Below are 19,726 nucleotides of genomic sequence, written 5' to 3'. Positions count from 1 at the left end.
TGCTACAATGAGCCGGCCAGAGGCTGACACAGGCAAGAGCTTTACTCAAACAAGAGGAAAATGTTTGATGTCCAAATAATTGGGGGCTGATTTGATAGGTTTATTCTTTGTGTGTAAGAATAAACCATGGTTAATGGTTTACTGGGATTGAGTAGCATCGTAGCACACACTGCCTAGTTGCACCGATCACTGCCTCTTAGCTTCTCCTACGATGGGAACTGCAGCAACAACACATGCAGCCTTGACTTGCCATCAGAACCAGGATAGTGGCTTGTTTCTCCCTAACAAACTAGTCAACAACCCAGCAACAAACCGTAAGTACAAGATGGTCAGCAACTGTGATTTATTAATTTTTTTACGGGAGAAGCAAATTGTGACCCCACATTCAGACATGACAACAAGCCAAGGCTTCATGGCTGGATGTTCCTGCTCCCACCAGAGGAATAGTGAAGCAAGAGTGATAGGACAGTGTGAACTAGTGGACCACTAGAGCCTGATAAACCACAAACCAAGGTTTACTGTTAAGTGCAAATGAGGCCACTGTTCCTATATGAACATGTTTCACGTAAACATTGCCTGCAGTTTTCTTTTTAGGAGGTAGTGTGGTTGTCACACGGTTTTGTTCAGACAAAAGCAGCGATTCTGGGGTATATTTACCAGGCGATACACAAAAGTTTTGTTTGTACCAGAATGCTGTTTCCCCCTGTGATTAATGGCCAAATCCGATATAGTAATTAGAAGTAAAGACAGCAACAGAGGCAGCCTTAAAATGCAGAAGACACCTGAACTTTTCAGAACAAGAAATTCTCTTGAAAGGAAGCTTGCCACAGGTTAGCAAACGCTCTGCCTTGGGGCATTCACCGTGAGCATTTTATTTTATTTTAGCCTCCAGACTGTACTGATGAAATATTTGCAGCATGATGGGAATGCTAAAGCGCCTGGCAAGGAGAATGCTTTCAGTGTTGGCAGAAGCAGTGTAAACAAGAGGAGAAGCTGTCCCCCCCCCTTAGTGCTGCGCGGTGTTCCCATGGCGCTGCTTTATCAGAATCAGGGGACCAGGCAAGTACCTGCATAATACCGTGAGCTACTTCTAATGGCTTAGGCTCCTGGGCAGAAGATGAACATGCTACCAGAGTGACAGGGAAGCAACCATGGAGGAAGAGGCATATCCACAGCTCAAGGAAATGTACAAGACAGGTCTCATTGTCTCCTCTTATGGGAACATTAGCTTCTCACTTGAAACTATAAATAGCTAAACTATTTGGAAGCCCATTTGGTTCAATGAAAGGCAGTTGGTTAGTCATTCGGCCAGTGCTACTAGTACTACCACCAGGGGAATGAGTCACAAGACTCATTGCCCAACTGTAGAGAACAAGCAACATAAAATACTGTATTAATTTCAGTACTTGCATGATTTCAAGAATATACATGGGTGTTCCAGTGTGGATCTGACCCCTGCAGGAAACATTACCTTGATATTTAGCTCCACCTCAATATCTGAGCTTGCACTGCTCAACTGCTACATCTCTTTTTCAACAGGACGTGGCTGTGTAAATTGCTGATAGGCTGGCCCTTGTGTCAGTTCTGAAGTCATTTCCCCTTCCTCTGCCTTCAGCAGTGTTTCAAAAAGAAGTAGAAAACCAGATGAGCAAAAAGGATCTGAATGTTTAACCATGTTGGATTTGAAGCAAGGCATGTGTGCTCATTAAAAGAGAAAGGGAAAGAGCACAAATCTCATCCTACAGTAAAGAAAACAGCTGCAGGGGGATGTCTGTGTCTACAGGTTAGGCCCTGTGGGGTGGGGGTCTCTATCTTGCCCCTCCCCTATAGCTGGGGATCAAAACAGCGTCTACTCAGCCTATGCCTCAAAGCACTTGCAACTAGTATTCATGTACTAACTTCAAGCCGCCAGAACTGATCCTGTGGCCAAGGCTAGGACAGGTCTATGGACACTGGTCTGGTCTGGAGGAAGGGAGCCAGTTTCAATGGAGAAGCAGGTGAATGTTTTTATCCCCTTTTATATGCTAAGATGTGCTTAGATAACAATGTATAACAACCGTGTACAGCAAAAACAAGCTATTAAAGAGAGCTAACTAGCCCTGGCCTCATTATAACTGTCGGCAATCCCCAACTGGTTCACAGTCTAGTGGCAACAGCAGTGTGAAGTGAACCCTTTAGAGTGCACTTGAGATGATTTTGCAGTCAATGGTTGTGTGGTGTTTCTTTGCATATAGATTAGAATGAGTATTTGTAGGTAAACTGTAGTTGTAGACTGGAAACACTTGAATTGTGTGGAAGAAGAGATTTTGCCGGTATCTCCATCAATATGCTTTGGGAAAGTGGGAAATTGTCTTACCATACCAGATATTTATTGCTCAGTTTTGCTTTTGTTTAGAAATACAACTGTTGTTGTTAAATCTATCACCTGCCCTTCCCCAGAAGGTCTCGGGGTGAATTAGAACAATTAAATATTAAAAACAGCTTAAAATGAATTACAGTCACAGGAATAGGGTGGCTCCTGAAAACACATACCTCAGGTGCCAAAGGCCAGTATAAAGAAGTGCTTCTTCAGCATACTGCAGAAACTATGTGTTGGGAATGGACTGGCGCTGTTGTTTTCCCCAATTTTATCTTTTAAAAAAAATGTTAGGGCAAATAGCAGCTCCATTGTTCTTTGTAGAACAGAAGATGCCTGTTGAAATCTGCAGTGCCACATACTGGTAAACTTTAATGGTGCTCAATGGCTTTAGACCATTTAGGGGAACCTGTGGTCTTCCAGATGTTGTTGGACTACAACTTTTCCTCATCCCTGTCCATCCCTGATGATGGGCTATTGTTGGCAGGGACTGATGAGAGCTGGAATCCAACAACATCTGAAGGGCCACAGGTTCCTCATCCCTGCCATAATTTATAGGTAAAGGGACCCCTGACCATTAGTTCCAGCTGTGACCGGCTCTGGGGATGCGGAGCTCATCTCGCTTTATTGGCCGAGGGAGCCGGCGTACAGCTTCTGGGTCATGTGGCCAGCATGACTAAGCTGCTTCAGGGGAAACAGAGCAGCATACGGAAACGCCATTTACCTTCCCGCCGGAGTGGTACCTATTTATCTACTTGTACTTTGAGGTGCTTTCGAACTGCTAGGTGGGCAGGAGCAGGGACAAAGCAACAGGAGCTCACCCCGTCGTGGGGATTCGAACCACCAACCTTCTGATCGGCAAGTCCTAGGCTCTGTGGTTTAACCCACAGTGCCACCCGCATCCCTGCCATAATTTATACTGTAGGACAAATTTCCAGCAGACAGAGGAAATGTGAATACTGCTGCCTATTTGGTGGGGAAGGACAGCAGCTGCCAGCCTGCGGCTGCCATGAGAAAGTCACCCTTATCCATGTAGTTAAAGATAGGCCACAGCCATGCTGCTCTCCCCATTGACAATGGAAAGCCTGTGCCCCATGAACACACACACACACAAAAACACTTTTAAAAAAACATTCTCCTCCCCCAAGTTTCTGCTTGCTAATTGGGTGGTGAATTTAAGGGAGTTTTAATTCCACACGAGCCATTGTTTCAAGAAGAGCCCTGCAGGCTCAGACCAACTGGAGACTACTATGGAGTCCTAGGCTCTCTCAGATGAGAATAAATGTACCAGAGTTAGATATACATATTTCATTACTGTTCTCTACTGGCTTTCTTTATCTTATAGTTCATAGAAATGAATTCAGCACCACAATCAAGCCAGTGTGGTGTAGTGGTTAAGAGCGGTAGTCTTGTAATCTGGTGAACTGGGTTCGATTCCCTGCTCCTCCACCTGCAGCTGCTGGGTGACCTTGGGCCAGTCACACTTCTCTGAAGTCTCTCAGCCCCACTCACCTCACAGAGTGTTTGTTGTGGGGGAGGAAGGGAAAGGAGAATGTTAGCCACTTTGAGACTCCTTTGGGTAGTGATAAAGTGGGATATCAAATCCAAACTCCTCTTCTTCAACGAACTCTGCAGCTCAGCTGCAGCACATACTTAAGACGCACAGAGTTCATTTGGTCTCTCTTCCCTTCCCCAAGTGACAGCAACCTAGAAACCTGAGAAAACAGATGCATCATCACTCCCTTTGTCCATTGTGTTGCAGAAATGTAGGTGGACGCACCATTATTTACATGTTAGATTATTACCCTTTGTTGGAAGTCTCTTATTGTAGCGAGTAAATGTTTCATTGTCGCACACACAGCCAAACATCCTCCCCAGTTAATTGTGAAAATGATCCTCTTCTGGCAGCTGGCCAAGGCAAGACATGCAAGCCGAGGGCAACTTCCTGGATAAAGGTCAACCCCACAATGATTTCTGCTTTCTTTAGGTGGGGAAAACAAAACAAATCCCATCACATGGGGAGGAACAGCTGAAGGGATCGTTTAGATACATATACAATATGAAACTTCTTGAGTTGAGATCTGAAAAAATGAATAAAAACACACCAGGGTTTATCTCTCTCTCTCCCCCCACTTCTAAAGTATTTCCTGTCTTTTTTCTCCCTACAAGCCTTTTGTGAAGCTTTGCTCAACTGCTGTTCCCTTGAATGCAAAAACACTACCAAGCTAAGATGGATGCAGTTTTTTTCTCTTGGGACAGGGCAGCCTGATCAAGTTGGAATGCAACTGGTTCTGTTCAGTGAACTTATCACCAGCTCAGCTAGCGAGATGAGGCCTTTTCGTCCTTCTGTTTTGCCTGCTCTGTTCCTGGCATCACTACACATAGACCATTATCACTGCATGCACACCAGTGTGTACGGTAGACGAAACAGGGCAATCAGCTTTAGCATGAATGGTGGAAACCAGATGACAGGAAACTTATACCTATTCTCATAAGAGTTCCCTTTTCAATAATATCAATTGATAAGACCCTCCTAAGTCTATCACTGGGTTGTGTGCAAACATGGTCATGGTATAATCACTGCTTCTGCTATATGCTTTCCTGCATCAAAATGACTTAACGTAAGAGCTTCCCTCTCTCTCTTTTAATTCCTTAAGCTTGTGGGTCAACAATCCAGCCACCAGTTAATGCTCAGTTTTCATGCTGTTCCAACTGTATCCCTAGAATGGAGCCTCTGAATAGCATCAAAGGCTTGATCGTCCAGTTGAAGTGTCTTTGAAATATTCAATTTGAATAATAAACCTGCCCCAGCAGAGCATGGAACGTAGGTGGTTATCTGATACCTTTGATAAACAGTCTTTGAAGTATTTAATTGTGCAGCTGAAATCCTCAGACCTTGTAGCTGTTGCAGAAGGCAAAACAATTGTCAGCTGTGTTGTACATATAGTAGTCCTCTTGATGCAACATTGTACACATGTAGCAGCAGGCTGCTCCTATGTACATATCCCTAGGCAAATAAACAGTGACAGAACCATCTGAGGGGAGAGAAGGCCAGTGACATATCTCTGTATCCCTTCCTACCCATGTCTTTCTCATCCCTGAAGAGATAATTGGCACTGTTGGGCATTTCAGCATGAGGATATATGTGGACAGGATGCATTTGCATGTGTGGTTACTTAGGAAGCTAGGGTTATGCATAAGTAGGCATGCATCTGCATGCGTATAGTCCTAGCTGGGTAGATGAGGATAACCAAACAAGTCCTCATGATTGATCCAACAGGTGTAAAGCAAGCATGCACAGTGGGGAGGCACAATCCCCAACTCACATATGTACATGTGGTTTGTGTACATGAATGCACATTAGATATGTGCAAATAAAGGTGCCCAAGTGTAGTGCAGGGCTTGCTGCTGCAATCTCACTTCTCATACATGTGACTACTACCACTACTACTACTCCCTCCCTCTCCCCATTGGTTTGGCTCCTAGCCTCTGGGGCAGGAGAAAACAAGCTTGTTCCACCTTCACCTGACAGTCCTCTAGACATCTGAAGATGGCTATCACATCTTCTCTTAGTCGCCAAACATACCCAACTTCCTCAACTTTTCCCATGTATATGCATAAACAACAACAACAATACCACATAACTTGGCTGGAGAACAGTATTGCGTAATTCAAAGGATGTCTGTGTTTTAGTTCTCCTATTGCTTCAAAAAGTGTGTTTGTCTTTAAATGCAAAATGAATTGAATTTCTCCCCCATTTATACCTCAGAAGTAAATCTCAGTGAATTCCATGGGAATTTTTCTAAGTCTGAGGGGTGGGTCAGGTAAGCCCTGCCCTGCATAATCTATCACATGATGCCGTGCGCACACACTATTTGAATGACAATGGTCATCAACTTCACCAAATATGTTATTGGGGAAGCCAAAGGGACCTTGGCCTCTAGGGAGTTGGCTTCTATGAGCACTAGTGTGACACAATTATGGATAAATATAATCATTTTCTGAGGAAAACAGGCTTTCCTTTATGCATTACCTTAGTCAGGTAGCACATTACTTCCACTGGCATGCATTTTTAGAAGGCCTCCACCTTAATCTTAAAAAAAAAAAAAATGCAACCTAAGAAGAGATCTTCAAATATGCCCTTCATTACAGCATCTCTTTGAGAAGCTTAAGCAATAAAGTTTAATCGCACTGTGAGCATTAACTAAGAAATGGCTCTTTAACCAAGTTCTCCAAAATGGGTTTTAAAAAAGTAGCTTTTGAGGCTCTCCTTTCTTGTGAAAAGGTCAACACAGCAAAAGGCTGCATTTGTTTTCGAGTCTCTGAGAAAATAAAGAAATGCTTGTCTAGAACAATAGGAACAGCTAAAAACAAAGGTGTCACACATGAAGTAATAATGGAACGGGAGTGCTACACACTAAACTTCCTGAAACATCAGTTCCTGTATCTGACAACCTAAGGCTATACGGAAGCAAGCACATTGGAATAAGCCCTGAGCTCATCAACTCCTTCCTTCCTGCAACATATTCAGAGAAAATTAATGCAGTTGGGGTAGGACCACATTACCATTCAAATGTTGGTTGCCACTCAATGGCTGGTTTTTCTTTTATCATTTTATACACTTTGACACTGCTTATAGGTTCCTGTAAGCATCTGCTTGACCACTGTGAACAAAATGCTGGACTAGACAGATTAGCCTTTAGCCTGATCTAGCTGATCGCTCTCAAATATCCTTCTGTTTTCTACGCCTCCAAGATTGTATTTGAAAACATCTGCCTGGTTATCCTTCTAAATTTCTGAATCATGGGTAAGATTGTTTCATATACTGGTTATTCTTCAGAAGGGTGGAAGTTGATACCTTTAGCCTATATGATGGCTGCTGTTGTGTCAGCAAGGAGAAGAATACGGGAAACCACCAGGAAACACTCTGGACGGATCTACACACAGCAAAAAAAACATGCTATAAGTAAGTCAGAAATTAAACTGTCAAAAAAAACCTTATGTAAAAATAGCATAGAAAATGTGTTTGCTCTCTGGCGCCATCTGGTGTTGCATCTTTGTAGCACATTCAAAACATTGGTTTTTTTTTTACTAATGTAGCTGAGTCCTCAGTCTCCTTTGACATGTAGTGACCGAAATATACTGGTTAATGGTTATTTTTCATTGATTCAGCAGACACGTCTCATATTCAACCCTAGGCAGCAGTAGCGGATTCTCTGCACCTTGTGTTGGTGGCAAGGAAATAGTGGGTATACCCTAGATGCCAAGATTAAGGTTTGGGGGTAAGTACTCTTTGGTGAGAAAACCCCAGCACAGATAAAAATCACAAAACACGCAGCAAAGTAAAGAGTGAAAATACAGGCCGTTAGACCTTTAAAATATGCCCTTGTGATTTCCAAAACAACCCCTCTTCCCCTAGCACAGAAAAAGACCCCACATTTGGTAAATAAAAAATTGTTTGCTTACAACCTCTCCAAAGGTCAGAGTCATGTCCTTTTCCATACAGAAAATGTTGCACAGGCTTTAAAACTTGGCTTAGTTACAATGGTAAAAGTTCCTATATTATTGGTATAGGAACACAAGAATGGCTTGTTAGGATGGCTCAAGTACAATAGGCTTGACTACCTCCCTCCCAATGCGAGAGGGAGTGATTTAGCTAAGCCTGGCAGGACAGCTTACTCTATGGCATTAACTCCTTCACGCATTAATTAGACTTGAGCATGTTGGTTATATGAGGCTGGTTATCCCACACCTCACTCGAACACTCTCAGAGAGCAGGGCTGATCCACTGTGTTGGGAAACCAGGGGAGAGATAGTGCCCCACTGGCCCTACTATTAGGAAAATGTATCGCTGCTATGCTGGGTTATTTGGGGATATGTATGATCCTTATGCTGGATAAATGAAACTACAGTGCTACCCCGGGTTAAGAACTTAATTCGTTCCGGAGTCTGTTCTTAACCTGAAACTGTTCTTAACCTGAAGCACCACTTTAGCTAATGGGGCCTCCCGCTGCTGCTGCGCTGCCGGAGCACGATTTCTGTTCTCATCCTGAAGCAAGGTTCTTAACCCGAGGTAATATTTCTGGGTTAGCAGAGTCTGTAACCTGAAGCGTATGTAACCTGAAGTGTATGTAACCTGAGGTACCACTGTATTGCCAATGTTGAAGATCCTAAGGATGCCTAACATTGTTCTTTCTTTGATTCTTTCTTTTGAGTCAACCTGTATCTGCTGAAACTGCAGGATAAAGAGGGACAAGTGCAGCAGCTGTTTGGAAACTTCCATCCCACAGAGATAAATGTTTGCCCCCTGGCTGGATCTGCCATGTCATCCAAGATTCTGACACAAATTACGCCCTTGCTAAATTGCAGCATAATTGAAATTGAAATATAGCCTGTCTCAGTAAGGCTGCTGCAACCCCATGCACACTTACATTGGGGTAAGCATCACTGAGTTTAATAGGATGTACTTCTGAGTAGACATGCAGGACTGTACTACAAGGTTTTTCCCCCCTAGCAAACACACTTAATAAACGTATTCCATGGCTACAGTTACAGCAGAGCAGGAGATTGTGGAAAGGTCATCCGGAATATTAATCAATCAAAAATAACAAACTAACTCTGCTTGATTCATTGTCATGGAATTATTAGACATTTATCTGATGTGATGGAAAAGAAAATAACCCCCACAAGCATCAAGCTGTTTTGCTTTGTTTAAAGGTCCACCCCCCCCCCCACACACATTGCAGATTCATTCCACTCAGTGATTTTATTTACTATTCAAGGCTTTCCCAGTAGATACAAACAGGAAAACACAAAATCTCAAAAAAAACACCCACAAAAAACTTGAAAATAAAAGATTGTCTGAAATTGGGCCACATGGACAGGGATTATCTCTTTCATTAGCGAATGGCGAACTAAGCAGAGAAATCACAATAGTCTGTTTTTGTTTCAGATAAATATTTCCCCTGCTTCTGCTGGCAGAAAGAGGAAGAAGAATATAGTTTTTAGATTAGAAGTGCTGCATGCCAAAGCTGTGCTGTACCGATGTTGCAAGAAAATAGAAGCTCTTACATCTATGACCGGGGAGGGGACAGGACAGGACAGAAAGAGAATCCAGATTATTTAAGGTGAAAACAAAATTTTGAAAACTCAGGCCTAGATATTTTTAGACAAGTGTGCGTGTGTATTCTACAGTCCAAAGGGACATGTGGGGAGAGGGGATGATGTTCTTTCCAATGCACTAGGAAGCCTTTTACGGCCATTAGAGAAGAACTCGCTCAATATACATGCATTTCCTAGATCATTTTTAAACATCTGATAAGCTTTCAGCAGCTGTCAGTGCAAAAGCCACACAGTGTTTCTGTAGTCGATTTTTATTTTTTATTTTTGAAATGCCAGGTTCTGTAAATGCTCAGAACTGCTTATTAATTGCTTCATGTAACACTGGGCCTAGCTGATAGATACCGAAAAACATCTGGGAGTTAATAAGGAAATGCTTTATAAACAATATCAAATGCTAGAAGGGAAATGAGGTGATGGACTGGAGTTATCTTTCCATCTACTTCTGTCTGGATGGTAGGGAACTTTTACATAGGTGAAGATTAATAAAATAGGTTCACATATTCATTAAAAAAAGAAGTTGCTGCTATAGCTGAATGTCTGAGTACCTCCATATGCATACAGTCTGTGTGGAGAGGAGAGTGAGGCCCAACCCTCCAGCCCCAACAGCCACCCATTTATAGTGGAACATGAGAGAGGAGAGCATTTGTTCACACAGGCTGTCCTCCTTCATGACATTCTACTAAATATGCTGTTGTTGTTGCGCAGCGTATGTTGTTATCCCTGTACATATATGCCTCACAAGGCATATATATGCTTCTTGCTAGATTCCAGCAGCTTAGAATACTGTAGAGGTAAAAGGTAAAGGACCCCTGGACAGTTAAGTCCAGTCAAAGGCGACTATGGGGTTGCGGCACTCATCTCGCTTCTGGGCCGAAGGAGCCAGTGTTTGTCCACAGACAGCTTTCCGAGTCATGAGGCCAGCATGACTAGCCGCTTCTGGCACAATGGGACACCGTGATGAGTGCCAGAGTGCATGGAAACACCGTTTACCTTCCCGCCACAGCGGTACCTATTTATCTACTTGTACTGGTATGCTTTTGAACTGCTAGGTTGGCAGAAGCTGTGTATCATGTTCAATGCATGTTCTTGCTTTATTCTAGTTCCTAGCTTTCTTTCATGGAAGCTCAAATGATCAACGGCTACTAGCTATGATAGTGAATGTCGGAGGCTGTACGCCTCTGAATGACAGTCCCTTGGAATAAGCAAGGGAGGAGGGTGCTATTGCACTCAGTTCTCTGGCTGTGGGCTGCTCACGGGCATCTGGCTGGCCGCTGTGAAAAGAGGATGCTGGGGGAGATGGCCTCTTCTTATGCTGCTCCTTTCAGAATTAACGTTCTTCCTTTCAGAATGCATAGGAATAGCATAGTTATCCTCAAGGACCTCTGCTGACGACGGCACATCACTGAGCACTGCAGCTAACACCCAAAATCCAGAAGGAAGAAAAAGACTCTACTCCATTAACAGCTTTTGTCTGTCACCACTGCTTGAAATATACAGTGTGTCATTATACGTGTTACATTCAGGAAATATATGTCACTGAAGATGGATATTTGGCAATGGTATCCCTGTGAAAACCATGGCCCTTCTGGGAAAGATACAAAACAGCTACTATTACTTACTAGCAGAGGCATCATTTAAGGGAGGTGGGAAGGTGTCAAGCCTCCTCCTGTGTTTCAGACCACATGTAGTTTTTCATTTCTTTCTTTTTCCAGGCGTATCAGCATTGCTGAGCGACTCTCCTTGGAGGAAAAGCAGGATATAAAATGTGAGGAACAAATTACATTCTACAGGGCTAAACTTGTGGAAGTTACCTTTGCAGCAATAGATCATACTGGAAATTTTAAGTGGCTGTGATTGTATGTTTTTAATAGAAATTATATACATAAATAGAATTAAAACTATCAATGCTCAATTGTTTTCTTAATGATTGGGACTTTGTTTCTAGCTGCTTTTGTTCTTTAAATACAGTGGTACCTCGGGTTACAGACGCTTCAGGTTACAGACTCTGCTAACCCAGAAATAGTACCTCAGGGTTAAGAACTTTGCTTCAGGATGAGAACAAAAATCGCACGGCGGCAGTGGAAGGCCCCATTAGATAAAGTGGTACCTTTAGGTTAAAAACAGTTTCAGGTTAAGAACGGATCTCCAGAACGAATTAAGTTCTTAACCCGAGGTACCACTGTACCTTGTTTTTAACAAATTCATGAAGGATAAGGCCACCAAAGGCTACTAGTAATGATGGCTATATGAAGCCCCCAAGGCCAGAGACAATATTGGGAGCAAAGCAATTGTTTCCATGCCCTTGCTTGTTCATCTGGCTGAATAGGAATCTGACTGGCCGCAATAGGGTGTTGGGCTAGGCAGGTCTGATTCAGTAAAACTCTTTTCACATTTGCACTGCTCAACTGGTAGAATATGAGACTCTTAATCTTAGTCTCAGGGTCAACTCTTAATCACAGGGTTCAAGCCCCACATCGGGCAAAAAGATTCCTGCACAGTCCCTTCCAACTCTATAATTCTGATTCTATTTTTTGTTGTTGTTTAGTCGTTTAGTTATGTCTGACTCTTCGTCACCCCATGGACCAGAGCACGCCAGGCACTTCTATCTTCTACTGCCTCCCGCAGTTTAGTCAAAGTCATGCTGGTAGCTTCGAGAACACTATCCAACCATCTCATCCTCTGTCGTCCCCTTCTCCTTGTGCCCTCCATCTTTTCCAACATCAAGGTTTTTTTCCAGGGAGTCTTCTCTTCTCATGAGGTGGCCAAAGTATTGGAGCCTCAGCTTCACGATCTGTCCTTCCAGTGAGCGCTCAGGGCTGATTTCCTTCAGAATGGATACGTTTGATCTTCTTGCAGTCCATGGGACTCTCAAGAGTCTTCTCCTCCAGCACCATAATTCAAAAGCATCAATCCTTCGCCGATCAGCCTTCTTTATGGCCCAGCTTTCACTTCCATACATCACTACTGGGAAAACCATGGCTTAAACTATACGGACCTTTGTTGGCAAGGTGATGTCTCTACTTTTTAAGATGCTGTCTAGGTTTGCCAACGCCTTTCTCCCAAGGAGCAGGCATCTTTTAATTTCGTGGCTGCTGTCACCATCTGCAGTGATCATGGAGCCCAAGAAAGTAAAATCTCTCACTGCCTCCATTTCTTCCCGTTCTATTTGCCAGGAGGTGATGGGCCCAGTGGCCATGATCTTCGGGGGTTTTTTATGTTGAGCTTCAGACCATATTTTGTGCTCTCCTCTTTCACCCTCATTATATACATTCTCACAATTATTATGTTATTTTGCCACCACTTCTATCCTATTTTGTCCAGCATCTTGTCCAGCTGTTTCTGTTATTTCTACCTGTTACTTTTTAAAATAATTATTTTTAAAAGAACAATATAGTCAAACAACGTAAAAGAAAAGGTATACTATATCATTATAAGAGTTAGGAATTACAATTCCATATATACTTATGTCATGTATAGGTATTATCATCCCAATAGATATATGTTTATTTTTAACCTACTCTATTTTGTAGAAATGTGTTCCAAATGTCATTAAATTTGTCCATGCAAAGTCCATGTCTATAAGCAATTTGTTCAAAAATTGCAAGTGTAGTCAGAATTTTATTGATGGGTTAAAGATCCAACATTTACTGAACACAGTAATTTAAGGTGTCTGCACCCAGAGACTCATAACCATATCTTAACAGTTTCCAGAAGGGTATCGGCATTTGCCAGTTGGAGGAAAGACAGCAGAGAAACTGGGGCTCCTTAAAGACTAACAAACGTATTACAGAGCTGTCAGATGCATGAGGTGTTACCCTAAATTTCAGGAATATATTGCACATGGTCGGGGTAAAGGAATTGTAAGCAGTGAGGTCACAGTAAAATGAAATGCAAATATTACAGATACTCTTGTTACTGATCATTTTTGAAAAAGGAAGTCAAAAGGAAGTCTCCAGTGTGAAACCACTGAATTATAATTTGTATAAAGATCTATTCTGTCACTTGCGGCTGAAATTGAGATAAGTTTTTCATCCCATTACTGGTTTTAATTAGACTACCAATGCCAGGATGCTTGTGTTGCTGTCACCATTGCTTTCTGAATAGCCACTGTAATGATTTGACTTTCATTTCAGCTTTGATGCAATGCCATCCTGTATCTTTTGCATTTCCTTGCCTTCTGATTTCAGTCAACATCCGTGTGTGTGTGTGTGTGTGTGTGCGCGCGCGCTGAGGCATCTCAATGAAGTGAACTGTAGTATGGTCTACAAAAACCATCTTAAATTCCTTAATCCTTAATGTGCCACAAGACTCCTTGTTGTTTTTTAAAAGCATAAGATCAATGAACAATGGGAGAGAAATTGATTTTACTTGGGAATGATCTGTTCTGCACCCAAAAATTTTCACACAACCATCTGATAAGATGATGATTATTTCTTGGTGGCTCTGAATTTCTTGTTGCCAGATAGGTTCCCTCCTCCCACAGAGAAAAGTGTGGGCGGAAAACCCCAAGAGAGATATCTGACAATTTATCACATGGTGTTCTATTCAAAAGCAGAGATTGGATCAAATCTGAATGAGAAAAAGTATATTAAGTAAACACTGAGATCTAGAGGACCACTCTTTATCTCAGTTGACAAGTTTATCTATCTTCAGTCCTACATTTCTGGTAGATGTTATAAAACCTTATCAATTCAACTAGGAAGAATATATAAAACAAGGTCGAAGAAGAATTATTAGCAGCAGATATAGCTACTGAGGGACACGGGTGGCACTGTGGTCTAAACCACAGAGCCTAGGGCTTGCCGATCAGAAGGTCGGTGGTTTGAATCCCTGTGATGAGGTGAGCTCCCGTTGCTCGGTCCCTGATCCTGCCAACCTAGCAGTTTGAAAACACGTCAAAGTGCAAGTAGATAAATAGGTACCCCTCCGGTGGGAAGGTAAACGGCATTCCGTGTGCTGCTCTGCTTCACCACATGACCCAGAAGCTGTACGCCGGCTCCCATGGCCAGTAAAGCAAGATGAGTGCCGCAACTCCAGAGCTGTCCACGACTGGACCCAGGGGTCACTTTACCTTTATAGCTACTGAGGGGCATGAGAAATATTGTCCTCTCTTTACTACAGAACTGTCTCCAAGCAGGATGTCGGCATTTTCAGAATGGAAAGCAGCAAACACCCACACAAGGAGAAGTGGGGCAGTGCCATTGCTGATGGAACTGATGCCATGTAGTGCCAATCTGACAAGGAGAACCATGGTCATAGGTATTGAGGAATAGGAACTGTTCATGCCTGTCAACTTTGGGCATGCAAGAGCTAATTCAGAAGATTCCTACATGGAAGCCTACTTCTGCTCATGAATCACACTTCTAGGATCAAGGAAAGGTATCTTGCTTAAAGGGTGATATATTTACAAATGTATCCATTGAGAATGGCAAGAATGCAACAGCCAGCAAAGGAAATGCTAGTTCACAAGGCAAAATTTCTGCAGGCCATGGAGTCTAAGGGCCATTGGCATGATGGGTTGGGGGTTAGAATAGACAGATCTCTGGCTATGCTGACTCAAGCCCCTTATTCCAGCTCAGTTGGAGATACAGCACACATGTTAACGTAGTATTTATTTACTTGTTATTTATTTATTACATTTCTATATCACCCTTCATCTGAGGATCACAGAGTGGTTTACAACATAAAAACACAAAGATACAGAACATAGTAACAGACAAAGACAATACCCCACAAACTGAATGCATTACACATCTCGTTTGATCCTGGTGATGCATCTGAATCTGAAGTAATATTGTTAAAGTGCTTTTTGAAAGGCATTTGAGTATTTGTCATTCATTTCTATCATATCCGTAAGCTCTCGATTCACAGCCGTTCACAGGATAACAGGCTGCTAAGCTTCTGACTCACTCTCTGGGACAATGACTGGCTGCTCCTCGGATCTGAACCACTAATGATACTACACCTACGAAACTCTGCTTTTGGTAGCCTTGGTAACATTTTCTCAGTAACCTTGGTGATGGAAGCATCTTCTGCAATTGCGGCAGTGTTAGTTTTTATTTCCCCAATTTTATGGTTAAAAAAATGCCATGTATTGCTTCCTGTTCCTCCTAGTCAACCAATGAGTGTACAATCAGATGGGTATTTAAAAACCAATACGGTTTTATTTATGCATTTGATGAATGGAGGCTTATTATAACCAGTTATCCATAAGTATTCCTGCTGGAGAATTGCAGAATGTCTACTATTTATAGCCTGTTGGATTTATTTCTAAATAAATATGCTTAAGATTTTATCCTTGCAACCTAGCTCTTATAGTCTTTCTTTTAAAGTCCCCATTCATTTCAAAGTGTTTCTTTTGTTTAGGACTGCAGCTAGAAATTTACCTAAAACAACACAGAAACTATGAGATACCTAAATCCTGCAAGAACAATCAAATGTGGAAATAGCTTACATTGCCCTGCTCTCAAGGTAAGGACTTTAGTAGCCATTGTTTTCAGATAGGCATTTTTTGTGTTTCTCCCCCGAAACAAGGACGCAGGCTATTTTATGTGTTTGTGGGTTTCCCCTTTTCAATGTTTCTTGATGCGTTTTTAAGCCTGGCATTTGGTTATCTTGAGTAACAGAAGTCCAAAGTTTCAGACTTTCTTGAAAAGGGCATTATGTCCACAGGGAATCTACAACATTGGCTGGGACAGATAGGGTTGTCTAAAGCCTCAGAACAATTCTTCCTCTTTCTATGTGTTTATTTTGGAGTGTCCAGAGCACCAGGAAGTCTCCGAGGATGGTCTGTGCAGTAGTAATCTATTTTTTAAAAGTGATATAAACTTGTACACAAGTGCCAGCACAGCCAAACAACAGTTATGTGTCCTGTGCTTAGTCTTCTTGAAATATGTTTTTTTAAAATAACTATCAGACATACTGGTTTGGATGTGTTTATTTACATTTTCAATTGCCTCATATTTTCCATTTTTTAAATTGAGGTCCATTGTCAGTACTCAGACTCACTGGGACGAGATGCTCTCCTAGAATATAGAATCAGGGGCCACCCTGCACAGGGCAAATTCTAAGAGGAGCCACATTTAGTCTGCCTTCAAGGAAGAAGTTCCTAATGTTTAGGCATATCCCTCACAGCAATTTTAATTCTACTTAGACTGAGACTCATTACCTTTTCAATGCCAAAAATACACATTTGTGTCAAATATGACATTCAAAGCTGTATTTATGAAAGGTCTGCAGTTTTTAGCTCTGTACAATATGAAGTTCTCAAGCAAATAGCATCTGGCTCACAGCTAACACCAGGAGTAATTGTGAATGGCAGTATGGAAAAAAGGTGGCAGTGATTGTAGCTGTAGGACTTGCAGTTAGCCTACTTTTGACAGTAGCAGTTAGATATAGTTTTTTTAGACTACAACTCCCATAATCCCTGACCATAGGACACACTGGCTGGGGCTGATGTGAGTCGGAGTCCATCATCATCATATAAAGGGACCCAGGTTTTCTTATCTCTTTGGAAAGAATGACCTACCACCCACGTTCAAAGTGGCCCTCCAGTTAAATTAGTTGCAGACTGCAAATTTCCAATTCCACAGACATTATCTCTGTACAGGAATGGTGAATTAAAATTTGGCACAAACTAGGTACAATCCAACTTCTCATAAACATTACATTTAACTGGCTTCATAAAATATACAAAAATAGGCTAGGTGAGTCTGTTAAATATATTAAGACATAAAAAGGTAAACATCCTAGCCTTATCTGTGAAAGCACATGGCCACTTATAGTTGCCGATTCAGTTTTTCCATTCTTTTAAGGTTTAACGGTTTAGTAAGCAAGATCCTTAGAGAGGTTTTTTTTCTAAACAGAAGGCTATTCTCTAAGTCTCTAGTGTTCTGGCAGAAACCCAAGTCCAAACTGTTTCTACAATCACATTGGCAAACTGCATCCTAAGAGTACCAAACTACATGTTACGCTCAGCCATATATATCATTTATTTCACTCTTTTTAACGGAAAGTAGCCTCTGAAACCAAGTTTCAATAGACTAGGGTGGAGAGGGACAGTGTGCTCCTTCTCCTTTGGACTGTTATTCTGTTCAAAATCCATCCAAAACTGCATTTCACCCAATGATTATTTTGAACCATTTTTAAGGACTCCGAGATGGGAGGATGGAAAGAATGTCTTAACAATCCGGCAGCACTCCTGGGATTCAGCTGCTAGTTCACAACCACAGTTTTAGAAACATGGCGTAGATAGTGCTATACTTGACAGAAGTTACATCAAACATGCAACATATTCCAAGTCCTCAGAAAAATGTAGAATGAAAGACTGGCATGAAACATCTGTTCCTTTAAAAAGCATTTTAACATTTTGCATTTATAGTCCCCTGCCTAATCTGAAAAAAACACACCTCAGGTGGGATTTAAAAAGCAGTTTTTAAAAGGGCCATTTACAAAGTTACCAAACAAAATTAATACAAATACACCAATCCACAATGTGACATGTTTAAACCAGTTTAGTAGCAGCGGCTGCAATCAGATCATCCTCCTGAATCTTTCAACCAGCTGCTCTTAACAAAGTATTAAATAGCCCCATAAAACTGGTTTTTTCCTATTGTTGTAGCCAGCCTCATTGCAACATCCTTTGATCTAGGTTCCTGCATCATTGGAGCCCATTTGTAAGATCGTGCATCTCTCTGCCCTCTTCAGAAAGCCTTTAAGAAGACCACAGGGCTATGAATGGTCAGCTCAGGGTATTACACCAAAGTGACTGTGACAGGCATTAATTCAAGGGAAAGCTCAGGTAGGCCAAGCCTAAACACCACTTTTCCAGAATAGGGCAAGGCCTACCCCTCCTATTGAAAAGGAAAGGCTCTCACTTGAGTAGGGTGGCCATGGGTCTTCTTTTGCAACCCTCTTTTTGAAGGTGCTATTTATTGAGGAAGCTGTGAAGAATCAGTCTTGTTTAAAAATAAGGGGGTCTTGAAGCTTACCGTTAAGTGTTGGTGTTGTAGTCTCATTGCTGAGCCACAAGGTGCAAAGCTCCGTGGATTGGAGGCCAGCCAACCAGAAGAGTCCCTGAAATGTACTTGCCTGGAGGCAGAGTCAACATCTGAAATCAGGTCGAGTCCTAGAGTTGGGCAAACGGCATTCCACGTTGTCCGTTGGTCCAGGGGTCAGGGAATCCAATGATCAAGGGTTCAGGGGTGAAGATGAGCAGGAAGCAGCAAGGTAGGCCAGGAACTACAAATCATTGTTACCAGCATCTGACTGCTGCTGGCAGCTCTGCTTAAGAAGACTGAAGCCAGCTGGTTCTCATCAGCTCCTTCTCCTCTGTGTCCTTGAAGGCTGATCAGCCACAGGTGGAGTCACTCTGCCTTCTCCCCCTTCAGGCTGCTGTTTGGCAGGCAAAGCTAACTCCTGGCCCATGACACTTAGCAGGAGGAGAGCAGACTGAGCAGACACAGGTCACCTGGTCACAATCTTCCTCATATGATGAGATACTTTGCAAGTTCTTAATTTTATTTATTTATTATTCTAGTTACCGGTATATCCTACCTTTCCTTGAAGGAGCTTAAGGTAGTGTACACTGTTATCCCCCGCCCCATTTTTGTTATCACATCAACCCTGTGAGGTATGAGGTAGGTTAGACTGAGAGACAGTGATTGGCTTAGGGTCACCCAGTGAGCTCCATGAGTGGATATCTGAACCCTGGGTCTCCCAGATCCTAGTCCAACACTCTAACCACCATACAAGTTCAAAATTTGTACTGGTGCATCTATATTAGCACGTGCACATTTTATATAAACCCTTTCCCTCTTTTTTAGTGCTGCATTTCCACTTCTTTTGACTATGCATAAGTGGCCTCCGTAAACTAAGATCAAAATATGAAATCAACGTTTCGATCCTTTCCCTGTCTCTGCAGTTCCTTTTCCTTCTTCTACTGTTCTTTCTCACTGCTTCAGACAGCTTCAACCCCACCTGTGAAAGGTATTCCAGAGCCTGCTCCACCAGGATAGAGACTAGATATTTGGAACTCCATGGGCTGTTTGTTTGTTTGCAATATTTATTACAGGCAGTTTTGAATAATTCAGAAACAGCCTTTGTTTATGCATCTATAGGGATTGGGGACTGTTCTTGATGAGGTACTAGAAGTTTGCAAAAGCCAGACTGTGTTTGGAGAAAGAAAAAGTGAAGCACATTTAAAGAACGCAGCTTCCCCAAAGAATTCTGGGAACTGTACTTTACCAC

This window comes from Podarcis vaucheri (assembly GCF_965113315.1).
Source record: "Podarcis vaucheri genome assembly, chromosome: 4".
NCBI classification, from domain to species: domain Eukaryota; kingdom Metazoa; phylum Chordata; class Lepidosauria; order Squamata; family Lacertidae; genus Podarcis; species Podarcis vaucheri.
Note: the sequence above shows the minus strand (reverse complement) of the source record.